This window comes from Zonotrichia leucophrys, chromosome 7 (assembly GCF_028769735.1).
Source record: "Zonotrichia leucophrys gambelii isolate GWCS_2022_RI chromosome 7, RI_Zleu_2.0, whole genome shotgun sequence".
Taxonomy (NCBI): domain Eukaryota; kingdom Metazoa; phylum Chordata; class Aves; order Passeriformes; family Passerellidae; genus Zonotrichia; species Zonotrichia leucophrys.
In genome coordinates this window covers 12,547,090-12,559,792 of record NC_088177.1, presented here as the reverse complement: position 1 = coordinate 12,559,792, position 12,703 = coordinate 12,547,090, and the positions used below count along the sequence as shown (strand labels likewise).

General features: G+C 43.3%; 1 protein-coding gene across 43 annotated transcripts in view; it reads left to right on the top strand.

Annotated features, from left to right (window-relative positions):
• MAP2 (microtubule associated protein 2) overlaps positions 1-12,703 on the top strand; it is a 223,801-nt gene that overhangs the window by 91,235 nt on the left and 119,863 nt on the right. For 30 of the 43 annotated variants that reach the window (XM_064717816.1, XM_064717839.1, XM_064717836.1 and 27 more), the window contains one exon: positions 4,269-4,334. The exons of 2 other annotated variants lie outside the window; for them this stretch is intronic. The gene's annotated coding sequence lies outside the window, so the exon portion shown is untranslated. Of the gene's footprint in view, positions 1-3,405; positions 3,620-3,640; positions 3,915-4,019; positions 4,064-4,265; positions 4,335-12,703 lie in introns of those variants that run through there. 11 more of the 43 variants (XM_064717825.1, XM_064717820.1, XM_064717822.1 and 8 more) reach the window with 6 other exon arrangements.

Sequence of the window (12,703 nt, the reverse complement as noted above, 5' to 3'; positions counted from 1 at the left end):
AGATTATGCCTGAAAATATCTGTCTCACATGTTTAAAACAAATAAGCTGAAGTAGGAGAAAGAGAGGCCTGGGATTTGAAAATACTTTATAGAATCATGCTGCACAGAACCCCATGTTTTATCAGCTGGTGTGTCAGTGGGTGCAAGAGAGCTGGTCACAATAGGGGATGATTTTGGATGAATGCTGGGGAAGGGTAGTGTCACCAGGACAGGCCTGCTTTATTGGTGGTTTGGGAGGAAGGAGAGATGTGTCCTGTAAAGATGTTGGGATCTGCTGTGGATGGAAAGCTGGTGGCACCACTGGTGTAAAGGTGCATGTTTGTACTTGGAGGAGAAGACCAAAACCAAAGCCAGGGTTCCCCTGCATCCTGAAACTTTCTAACCTGCCCTGAAATCCTTGTTACCCACAGAAGCTGCTAACTCAGCCTGTGGCTTTTCATCACTGCTCCACATCCATCCTCTGTTGTGTCAGTAACCACAGGGAGGAAGACAGTGACTCCAGCCTTCCTCACTCCATAGCCCTGGTGAAAGAACTGGCGTGCTAAACTGCATCTGCTTTTCTTGAATTAATTAATGCTCTTCTATTTTGTTTTTCCCCTGATTTGAGAAGGGGAAAAACCCCAAGTTTTTCCCCTCAAATGGATGGTAAAATAGATAGTCAGATCTTTATTACTACTGCAGAAGATGAGACAATATTTAGAGAGTCTGGTGGAGCATTTGTCTCCTCTCAAGCTCTCCAGAACGCAGTCATCCCTGTTTCAAGTGCTAAGACAATAGTGAATAAAAAGAAAATTCCCTGTTCCAGGACTATTTTTACCAGAGTGGTGCAGTTCCTGTTCAGTAGACCTATGCCTCTTAATCTACATCACTGATGATATTGGAAGCTATTTTAGGCATTGCATAAAATGTTCATCCAGTCTTTGCTAAAAAAGAAGCAACCAACCCACAAGTCCTTTGTTAAACACTGGTTGCAAGGCTTCAGCAGTGATTTGGGTAGAAAGATCTTAGGCTGAGGTTGAGGAAGCATCTTGCTTTGTTTGGGAGCAGAGGATGTGTGTGACCTTGGGAAAGCCCAAACTGATGATTGCTCTTTCCTCCCCCCACCCCCTCATTATCCTGAAAATGTGGAGAACACTACCAATATCTATTTAGGGGTTTGGCTCTTCTAATTTGTAATGGCAGCTGTCTGCTGTTTTGCCCAGCATCTTGCACAGAGGGACCCAGTTTGCAGCTGGCCAGCAGTGAAATTGAGTTCATTATCTTGTGTGAATGTGATAATGAAATGAAATAAAACACACCTGAACCAGCAAAATCTTGTAGAGTTTACATCAGACCTCAGTCACAGTGGTGAGATTTACTGAGGTGGTAAATGTCTTTTCTTCTCTTTGAGAAGTAAAGTGCTGAAAATGTAATATAATAATTTCCAGGATTTTGACTTGTCATCTTCCTTACATTTGTGTTTTCACTGTGTTGGGATGCATTCATTTTATGAGATGAGTTTCCTACTTCTGTGAGTAAGCCAGGTAAACATGAGGTTAAATCTCAGACAGGGCTGAGTGTTCTCTGTGTTCCAGCATCTATCTCTTCATCCTTGTCTCCTCCTCTGCCTTTTGTCCTGTCAGAAGTATTTTTATAGGTGTGAAAACATATCTCAGGGCAGCCAGAACAAACTTGATGATTAAGCTGGTTTTTATTTGCACTATCTTAAGATGAAGCCATTTGCTGTGGGCTGTTTCAGCAGCCACTGTGTCTCTGGAAATGCTGGCATGGGCAGCCTGAAGGTGGTTTGGGTACCCGGTGAAGATCCATCCCCAGGCTCCAGGGTGTAGGCCTAGGCTGGCAAAGTGTATCCATCCCTTGTGAGCCACAGGAGTTCTGTTAGGTTACAGGACAGTTTTCAGGACTTCTTATTCCTCCACCATCCCAGCTCCACAATGTTTTGGCTCCCAGAGCTTCTGGTTGCTTTGGGCAGTAAAGTGAGCTGGAGGAGTGAGGGAGAGATGGTAGCAAGGCTGTGAACAAGCACCAGCTGGTAAATGGTGGAGCTGAGGAGGATGAGGCAGGATGAGGGTTTCCTTGGTTTCTGCAGAGGATGATCTTTGCAGTGGCAGCAGCAGGCACCCCTTGCCATGAGTCACAGGAAGCTTTTTCAGAGGAAAGGTCAAAGAATTGCGTTAGTGCCACTCTGGCTTGTTTCTTCCTGCTCCTTCCAAAAGGCCTTTTTGCTGCCGTGTCCACTGTGATCCTTGTCCCATGCAGCCTGCCTTCCTCCATTTCCTCATCCTCCTCACTGCTGTGGTGGTTGAGAGAGTGGGGAAAAACTGTCAGCTCAGGAAAGATGCTCTGAAGTTACTAAGATCTGTTTATAGCAGTGAGGGTGGAATTTCTGTTTGATGCAAGGGTTGATGGATGTGTGAAGTCATCTTGTGGTTGCGGGGGAAGGAAGAAGGGAATTGATTCCCTTTGTAGCCCTCTACCCCCAGAATTTTGGGAGACAACCCCTGGTAATCATTGGGGAATTTGTTACTCCTTCCTGTAAGCCCCTTGGTGCACTCAGGGGTAAATGGGGTTTGTTGGACCTCCCCCAAATTTTGTGGTGCGGAGATGTTTCATTTTCCTGTTGACAGCCTTCCCTGTCATGTGCTCTGCTGTCACAGGGACTGAGAAACACCAGGTTACTGCTGGGGAGTGAACCTAGCTGACTTGTGTGTCCTGAGTGCAGGGAAATTTAATCTTGTCTTCAGTCCTTAAGCATGTCCTGGGCTCATTGGTTACTCCTCACTGACTGCTTCTTTGCTGTATATGCTGTTTTATTACAGACTAAAAATGCTTGAAAACAAACCAGTTCATCTTTTAGTTTTTCTCATATTTTTTTTAAAAATTCATTTATCTAGCCCTCCCCAGCTGAGCTGTTCAGCACCCCAGCTCCTCACAGAACACAGGGTGATTTCCAAATTCACAGGTTCCTTTTCCCGCTGAGATTAATGTTGTCCTAAAGAAAGCCTTGGAATAAGGAGATGAGATCAAAGCAGACACAGCAACTGAATAGTGGCAGTAAAACTGAAGTCCTCACTTCACAAAGAACTTGTTTCTGAGCTGAACTGTACAGTGAATCCTGTTATACTTGTATTAGTCCTGAAGGGTTCTTGCTTGCCCCTGCAGTCCTGCAGCACTTCTGCATTTTCCCTGGTTTTATTTTCCCCCACTCTGAGTAAGCAAATGCAAGGCTCAAATAGCAGCATAGTCGAGCTGGTTCCAACACGTGAACAGCACTAGACAGAAAAATAAAAGAGGGAGAGCCAATTGCCTTCTTGATCTGTAAAGCAGAAAATACTAAATCCTTCCAGACCTCCTTTTTGTCATGTACCATCCATAAACCCTGTTTGGGGTTTGGATCGGCATCACGGCAGAACCCGGCTGCGCTGCTGCCTGTGTGCAGTGCAGCCTTGTGTGTGCCTGGCAGCAGCACAAAAGGAACCAGCTGATGATATTCACAGCATTAAAGGCCTGATTCCTGGGGACACACTTGGTTGGATGCAATTAAAATGCCTGTCAGGCATTTGATACCAGCAGCCCCTTGACAAACCGCCTGAGCCGCCGCGAGGTGCAGCATCCTATTGTAAGTGGATGATGGCGGAGCCGGCTGCCTTGGCGTCGTTCTCGAAATTTCTGTGGCCAGTGAACTCCCTCTTCCTCTCCCACTCACCCTCTTTTCCTTTTCACCGCTGCGGGGACTTGTGCTAATTTGCAGTTTTCCTTTTCCTGGCGTGCACATGGTAGAGACAAGCTGGTGGCTTGCAGACTGCGTCTGGCTGGAGACAGGCAGCGAGCCGATGGATAACAACACTCCGGGAGAATGATTATGCAGCAGTTATTTAAGGATAGGCTTTTGGGGTATGGCAGCATATGAGCTGGTAATCATTTCATTTCAAAAATGTCAGCTTTGTTTGTTTGCTTGTTGAGGATTTGAGAGAGTTGTACCTTTATGCTGGAGCTTTTTGGGTTTTGTCTGCTGTAGATTAAAATCTGTAGCAGTGCACGCTGGATGAATTCAAATGAATAGGTAATAAACTTCTGTGGATTTGTTTATACATTGATGCATGCATAGTGTGTGTTATATGCAGACTCACCTTCATATGGATATGTTTATGCATATTTTGTCTTTGTATGATAGAAGAAAAACTTTTCTCATAGCTAAAAACTGTTTTTCAGCAAAAATTCAGTGTTTTCAGGGTTTTTTTGCCCCTCCCTTTGTTTTGTATTAGCAGATTCTTCAGTGTGTAGCCTTGGACGCAGCGTGCTGATTGGAATCTTCTTGTTCAAAGATCGGAAAGGTAGGATGACTCTCTTTGAATGTGGGGATGAATGTGGCACAGGGTGTGGGCTGCTCTTTGTTATTTTGTTTTTCCTTTTTGATTTAAACAATGGTTGGTGGTTTGGGTTTTTTTTTTGTTTGTGTTTGTCAGCTTTGCAGAGATTTTCAAATTGTCGTGCCAGGCACTGTGAAGTTATTTTTGATGTGTAAATATGTGCTCGAGGTAACTAATTAGCCCTTTTGGCTGCAGATACCAAAATGTGAGATACAAACCCGAATGCTTGCCTATTGTCTTGTATTAGTGCAGGTGCAAGCTGCCCCCTGTCATTTGGGCTTGTCATAATACTGATTTTAGCATCAGCAAAGACAGGGTTAAACTGGCAGGCTTGTTCCAAGCAGGTACAACCTCTCCCAGGAAAGCAGCTCCTGGTTCCAGCAGCCTGTCAGTGCTGGGTGAGCATCTGTCTGATGGCTTTTTCACATACCACTGGCACTTCAGAAATAATGCCTGCTATCAGAAGGAGGAAAGCAAGCTGGGTCTTTCTGGCAATGTCATTGCTAACTCCCAGGAGTAGCAGTTTATTGTCCTCTTCCCCTAGTTCCTTTTGGCTGGGGTTGCTTTAAGCCTTTGCCTCTGTAAAGGAAAGAGGGAGGTAAAATGTTGCAGAATAAAATCTCTAAGTTACTTTGTGTTGGACTTCCAGGTGTGTCAGGTAGTTAAGGAATACAGATTTCATTGATTTGTAGTCAGGACTGTGCTAAAAAAAAATTAAAAAATCCAGGCAGGATTGAAAATCTGCTCCCTTCACCTTGATGGAGAGAGGAAAAGGTATATCCATCTTGAATTAACTTCTCAGGTGCTGGTTCTCACCCAACACCTCCCAAAGCAGACTTTATGATGATGTTCTCTCTTATGGTGCCCTACAGGTTTCCTGTTTCTTGGGTCTGCATTTGGACCTGGAGGGAATGTGTGCAATCACAATATGCATGTGGCTTTAGTGTAAAGTTTTAGGGGCCTTTTAAAAACCTGAAAAAAAGCCCCACAGCATTTTTTCTGGGAAGGTGGTTATGTTTCACTCTTTGAGAAAGCCTGGGCTCCTGAAATGGCCATTGTGGCTCCCCAGACAGGGAGGAATCCCAAGCACGAACCTGGGCACTGGCAAAGGTGTGGGCCACTGCTAACAGCAAAGCAGAAAGGTGGTGAATAATCAATATCATTGACCCATAGGACTGCTTGATAGATGCTGTTTCCTGAGGGAAAGCATTGTGAATTTTTCCAGATATTCGCTCTCCTGTTTTCTTACATACAATTCTCTTATTTGTTTCCCCTTTTACACATCTTTCCATTCTCTTGGCCCCTGTAGTTTTTCTATCTTTGGCAGAAGGCTTTTACCTAATAGATTTTCCTGGCTGAATAAATTATTTTGAAAGGAATTCTTTACTTGCTAGTTTATCTTAGCTGCTTTTAATACTGTTTCCTCCTGGTTTCAGTTATCACTAGACTAATTGAAATAAGAAAGCCTGGAGTAAATAGTGTTTAAAATGCTTTAATTTGTGAAAAATGCATTTAATGATTTGATTTTAGCTGAGAGCAAGTCCCTTCTCTTCTCTCTACTTTTAATTTCACTTCCACTGTCCAAGGCAAGAAGCCAAACTGCAGTCTCATTCTGATTTCATTAATGTTTTGCGAACTCTGTCTCAAGGACTAATATTGCTTGCTGGGCTTGAAGTCAGAATCCAAGGTTTTGCTGCAGCATTGGAGAAGGGGAAAGGAAGGCTCTCTCACAAATAGGAATGATGGCATTGTTAGCAGGCAAGTAGAGCTGCCTAGTTTTTATAGTATTGGTGGATAAAGAGCCCAAAATTTTGGCAATGTGATCCCTTAGATCCCAGCAGGTTTTCATCTGGTGTGGAAATGTCTCTTATCTCCTGTGCACAGCATCTTATCAGTCCTCTATGGCATCCTAAAAACAAAGAAAGGGCATCAGCTGTTTGTTTTTAAATCAGAGTTGGTGGAGACTGGATTTTTTTACTACATATACAAATGCTTATACATTTCTTGTACTTCTGATTTAGCAGTCATTTTGGCTTCCTCCTTTTATCTGGGTTTTTAAGATTCATTTTACAAATCATTCCTTTGGGCTACAAAGAAGAAAATGAGATGTTATCCTGGCAAAAATGGAAATTATTTCAAACAATATAATTTTCGTGACGAAGAGGTAAGGAGCACTTAGGCTGTAAGAGGAGATTTAATTCGAGATTCACAGGACTTAAAAAACCTGTGGCCACAGGGTTGGCTTGGAATATCAAAAAGAGATCAAAAGGAAAAGAATATCAAAGGAAAAGCATTTTGTTAGCTGATACAGAAGGCAAGAGAAGGCAGAGTGTGCAGCAGCAATGAGGTGTGCTGGATTAGAGTGTGTGGGCTCCGAGGCATTCACCCAGGGTGACGTGATGGTTGGCACCCACCTTCCATTGGACATATGACATGGTGACCAAATGAGCCAAAACACATGGTGCCAGTTCACCCCCAGGGCTCTCCTGCAGGGAGCAGCTTCAGGGGTGAATTTGGGTCTCTGTGGCTGCTCCTGCCCTCAGATGGTCATCTGGCTTTTAACCCTGCTCCTAGTGACCCTCACAGAGGAGGTAAAGAGGCTTTATGGCTGTTCTAGGCTGGGTCTGAACAGCCTTGGTTTGTTTGCCAGGGTTAGACCGCCAGGATTGGTGTTGTCTTGTCCTGTGGTTACATGGAACAAGTATTGGTTTGAGCATTGGAGTGAATGGTGCTGACTTTGATTTGTGTCTTGTGCTTGATGGTGGGCAATTGTCAGTGATGATTTTCCTGCTGTTTTACTGATTACAAAGGCTGTCTCCTAGGCAAATAGTTTGGTGGCAAATAGGGGTCCTGTATTATGGCTTTTCTTTCAGCTGCAATGTGAGCGGGGTCATTTGCAGGATCTGCTTTTTCTACTTGAATGTCAGCTTTCATGGGACTTGTAGGAAGGCAGCTACCTGTAACAAACAGGCTGAAATTGGTCAAGGGATTCAAAAGTTACTATCTGCAGAGAATATAATCTACATCAAACTTTCAGTGACTAAGACTGGAGCTGCTGCATCCTGATGAAATTTCTTCCATATGCCTTTGCATCTTGTGTCCTCTCCTCCCATGCCAGAGCTTCCACTATTGCAGTTTCTGTGTGCTGCCAGCTGGGCAGGGCATGGCATGCTCTAGAGCTGCTCTGGCCATTGTGTGTGTGTGCTGCCTGTCTGGAAGGTCAGAAGCACTGAGTGGTGAGGTTATGGCAGTGCTTTCTTCATGTAAAGGAAGAATTCAGTTCAATTTTTTCTAGGAAGAAAAGCTTCCTTAATTCTTTGTCAAGCTACATTTAATTTTTAAAAGCTAAGGATAGTTAGACAGCAGGGGTTTGGTTTAGTAATGTTAGAAAGGACCTTGTGTAACCTGTCAAGAAAATAATCATGAAACCCCAAGAATCCAATGGAGGATGAACTGGACCAGGAGCTGGGCTGACATGGCCTCAACTGGAGGAAGAAGATGCACCTGCTTAGGTGCAGGCCTGTGGTTCTTGTGAATGGCTGTAAAACTGCCAGGTTAATTCCTGAAAGTTTGTCTCCTCTTTCTCTTCCTTATTTTCTTTGTCTCTAAAACGGACAAAGAAATGCCAGTGTATTTCTGAGGAAAAGTATTCAGCTTTACAAAATGATTGAGATCCTTGGTTACAGGAAGCTGTGAAATTTGGTCACTAGACTTAGGATGGTGGGCTTTGTTTTGGCTGCAGTACCAAAAGTGTTTGTGGCATTACTGCATTAGCAGTAACAATAAAAAGGTTAAAATACATTTACTAAGATTTGATTTCTCCCAGCTTCACTTATCAACTTAACTTTTAATCCTTCTTTGCTGTATTGAATTACATGATGATCATAGAGGTCAGCGATGACATTTAAGATGTTAATGAGTAAACAGTGATCAATTAATCAGTTCCATTTCATGCAAAGGAATGGCTGTTTCCTGATGGACGCTCAGCTGGCATACGAAAGCTGAGAAGGGCAGAGTCTGTGTTGCCAGTAGCATGCTAGGAGAATCCTCTGTAGCAGCAATGCTGCTGACTTATGCTTTACAACATTCCCTGGAACATTCCCTGGCAGGCTGGAGGTGCAGATTAACTTCCTTTCCCCATCCTGCTCAGGGGACAATGCATTCCATTATTTGCCACCAGGTGAAGCCTCTAGATAGTTATGCACTGCTGCAGTTATCACTGACCTTTTATGGGGTGCATTAGCACGGAGCTTGCGAGAAATCACGGGCAATTTATTTTAATGCTTTGGGTGTCAGTCGCTGCTAAATCACAGGAGCTATTTGCATTTATTTTCTGAGTCATCCCAGTTCTTGTGATAAGGTGATTTTTTTAGTGTATATGGTTAGTAAACTGCATTTATCTCTACTTTTTCTTACTTAGGTGTGTGTATTTTGCTTAAAAATGCAAATGTATGCCTTAATTGGCTAAAAGAAAATTAATCACATGTAAGGAGGTGCCTTTCTTTGCCTTCTCATTGTTAAGGGGAAGGGGTTCATGATTGCTGGAAAGTAGTGGGGGAAAGATCAGAGGTATGCATTAAGTGACAGGATAAAAGTCCCTGTGTCATCCAGTTGCTTCTGTCTCTGTGGTTCCCAAGTTGCTTCCTTCCACATCCCCAAAGGGACCGGAGCACTCTGCTGCTCCTCAGCACGGTAGCATTTGATACCAAGAAGCTTGATCTTGTGGTAGAATTCATAGCCCTGAATTTGCTTGGGGAGAAGAAGATATATGGGAGAGCTCTGGGGACTTGCACATCCTCAAACATTTATTTCAGATGTTTGAAGTACAGATGTGGAAACAAGGTCACAACACACCTCTGTGGAAAGTTCCTTGACAAATCACTGCCAACTGCAAGCACAGGGCAGCACAGTCCAAGCATAGATAGTACAGCAGAGAGGAGATTCCGCTGAACTGGTGTCTCATTTTCGCTCTGGAGAGGACCCCTGGTTCTTCCTGCTCTGCAGTGCCAGGAGCTCTGCTCACTTGCCTGTGCATCCCTGTGCAGCTGTGCAACCTGTAGTGTTGGCCAGGGTGCTCTCAGGCCCCACGTGGGCTTCTGGCGGCACTGCACAGGCCAGGGGGATGCCTCAGGTTCTAGCTTTTATATTTTTCAGATTCTGTGGTGCTTTAGTGTGTAGTTCTGAGCTTCATATTAGGGGTTAGTAAGCTCTTTTCACAAAGTAGCTAGACAAAATAATTCCTTTCCTAGATGGGAACCAGGGGCAACTGATCCAAATCTCAGGCTCAAGAGCACAAACAATGTGGACTGAGGAGAGAAAAACAAGAAGGGTGGGAATTAATCATCTAAAGCTGTAATTGGACAATTAACTCCAATATGCAAATGGACCAAAACTTAGAGAAGTGACCGACCCCATGACCAGATGTCCATTTTGTGACCATTTTGGTTCATCTTGGGTGCAGCCCTGGCTGGGCTCTTGTGCTGCCCAAGGTGCATCCATTGAGGCCTTTTAATAAATCCCTGCTTTATTCTTTAACTCTGTCCGGCCTCTGATCTAGGTCAGCCTTCTCAAGGCATCAAGGGACTGCTGCTCTCTTGCAACTGTGTTCTACACCTTCTCTGAGCATTGGAGGGGCTTTATTGGCATTTCTGGGGTGATAATTTGCAGTATAAGAAGTCAGTGGAATTGATTTGTAGTTTTACAAGCTTAGAAGTCTCTCTTGCCAGGATGGATTTTCTAAACCCACACCCTCCTCACCCCCCTGTTTTTAAAGCTTGATTTCTTCTTGGGTGGATGTGCAGTGCCTGGGAGAATTGAGTCCTCTTCTTGGAAAGCTGCCATGAAGTATGGCTGCAGTGCAGCTAAGCATATTAACAATCACTGAAGTAAGAATTGGTGCCATTATTTGTAGAGGTGGTGTTACATAATGAGAACAGCAGTACTTGTGAGGTCAGAGTGAGGCATGGGCAGAACTGCTCACTGCACCAACCTTCCCTGAAGAAATGCCCTTGAGGCTCTGAATGAATGAGCTCACTCTCAGGTTGCTGCTATTTGGTGTCCATTAGTAAACATGTCTTTCAGCAAACACTTGTGGAGGTCATTATGGAAAGGTAAATTCAAGGCTAATGTATACAACTACTAAAAGAAGTTTTACAATTGTATTCCAGCTAGTGTGTGTAAAAACTTTAAATACCAATGTGTGTGTAACAAGGGGGAAATTTGAGCACTTCAGTGATTAATTATAGAACAAAAGAGATGGAAACCATGCTCTGTGACATGAGTAAGGCATCCATGCAGCTCATAGTTTGCAAGACATAAATAATTCCCTGAAAGTACTCACTAAAGAATAAAAATCCCCAAAGAAAATCAAAAGAGAAGAAAACAAACAAATCAAAGACAGAGTTCTTTGTGGTTGCCTGGCACTATCATCTGAACTTGTGCACATCTGTTGGTTCCCATTAATTCTGCTGTGCCCCCTAAGTGTTGTGTTTTGCAACTCTTGTAGTGGGTGGGTAGGTGTAAGAGCAGAGTAGTCAAGAGATTCTGATCCTCATAAACCTGTTAGTTCAATGTGGTGGGATGGCCCTTAGTTCATGGAACTGGCTAGGCTGGATTCTTGGGAGTGTCTGAGTGGGCATATTGTTATTGTGGTGCAGTCCTGTTATTTTCAGTGTTGTTGTCCTTTAACTTTTACCTCAGAATGATATTTACAGGTTGAGCAAAGCCTAGAGCCTACCTTACCTTGTGTGCTGTCATGTCTCATTTTGAGTGCCTGTAAGAAAGGCAACGTGTTTAATCTTACTTAGCATATTGAATGGAGGGAACCAGAGCAGAAGGGAGTGTTGAATCTAACAGTTCCTGCTGCTGGGCATTTGTGCTTGGCAGCCCAGGTGCAGGTCAGAAGTCTCTGCACAGCTGCACTGCTGTGGTTTGCCTGCACAAGTTGGACGTGCATGTCTTTAGGCACGAGGGTCTGCACATGGCCAAAGAAATGCCTCCTGATTCTGCTGTGCCTGTGCTGGTGTTCTCCACCACATGTGGAGGCCACATCTGTGCCTTTTGCTGAAGGGCATGCCAATTTTTTTTTTCTCAGTTGTAGAGAGATCTGTGCAGGAAAAATTCCTGTAACTTCTACTACTGTGTTTGAAAAAGGGCACACAGAAGCTTAGTGCTGTTGTGATAGCCTTTATAGGCAGAAGATTGTGGTTCTGCTGCAGAGATGTCCCCAGCACCAAAACCACATGTGGTTCTGCTGCAGAGATGTCTCTCAGTTACCTTTTGAATTGTGATTTGCAACTGTGCTACAAAATGCTTCTTGGCTGTGCAACCCAAAACTTTTTTGTTGTTATTGTTCTTCGGATGTTAAAGGTTAATCCAAACCCAGCAGGCCATACATAAGTATTCAGCCATGGTGAATGGCTTTGAAAAATATTTGTGATTTCCTCCCTAAAATACCAGTCTCTCATTAACAGTGGAGAGAAGTAGTGAGATGTACAAAAGGGGACACAGTGAAATCATTGCATCTGTGTCCACTTGTTCACCTACACTTTTTTTAGTGTTTTTGTTTGCATTTTTTGGAGGTCTCTTTAATTACAGATAGCCCTTGTAATAACACTGTAGTGACCTACAAAATTCCTTTCTGCAGCATCCAAATGGGCATGAGAAATACCATAAAAAACTCTTCTATCTAATATCAGTGAAGGAGTGCTGGACTTAGAAATATTTTTATAAGATCTCTTGCAGTAAAGTAGCATGGACAGACTAATTCCTGAAACAAATAAGCTTCTTCCTGTAACCAAATATGTGTGTATTTATGTGCATAATCAAATACAATATAGAAATGGATATAAAACCATGGTGTCAGGAGGGGAAGAAAATAGTGTATCTTCTTTCATTCAGTTTATAAACCCCCAGTGTTTAGGATGTGTTAGGGTGGGGTTTTTTTAAACTTTCTGCATCTGCCCGAGGGGAGATGATTGTTTCTATCTTGTCAGGCAGGTGATTTAGATGTTCTGAAATACTGTTACTGTTACTGAGCTGAATAAAAAAAATAATCTTACTAGGCCTAGAGTAGCAACTATGGAATTGATTGTTGACTTGAAAAACCTTAGACAAGGCTTGCAGTGAAGGATAATCTTAGATGTGAGCATCTTCTTTCACATGTGTTTCTGTTTGAGTAGTTTTACTAAATGTAATGAAAGGCCCAAGTTGTTCATGTGCATTCTGTCAGAAATATGTTGCCACCTGTTATGAACAGGTTTAAACACAGAAGAGCAAAGAAAGCTAAGTCTCTGTGTAAAAAATGGAAAGCACTTTGAAGATTCAAAATACTC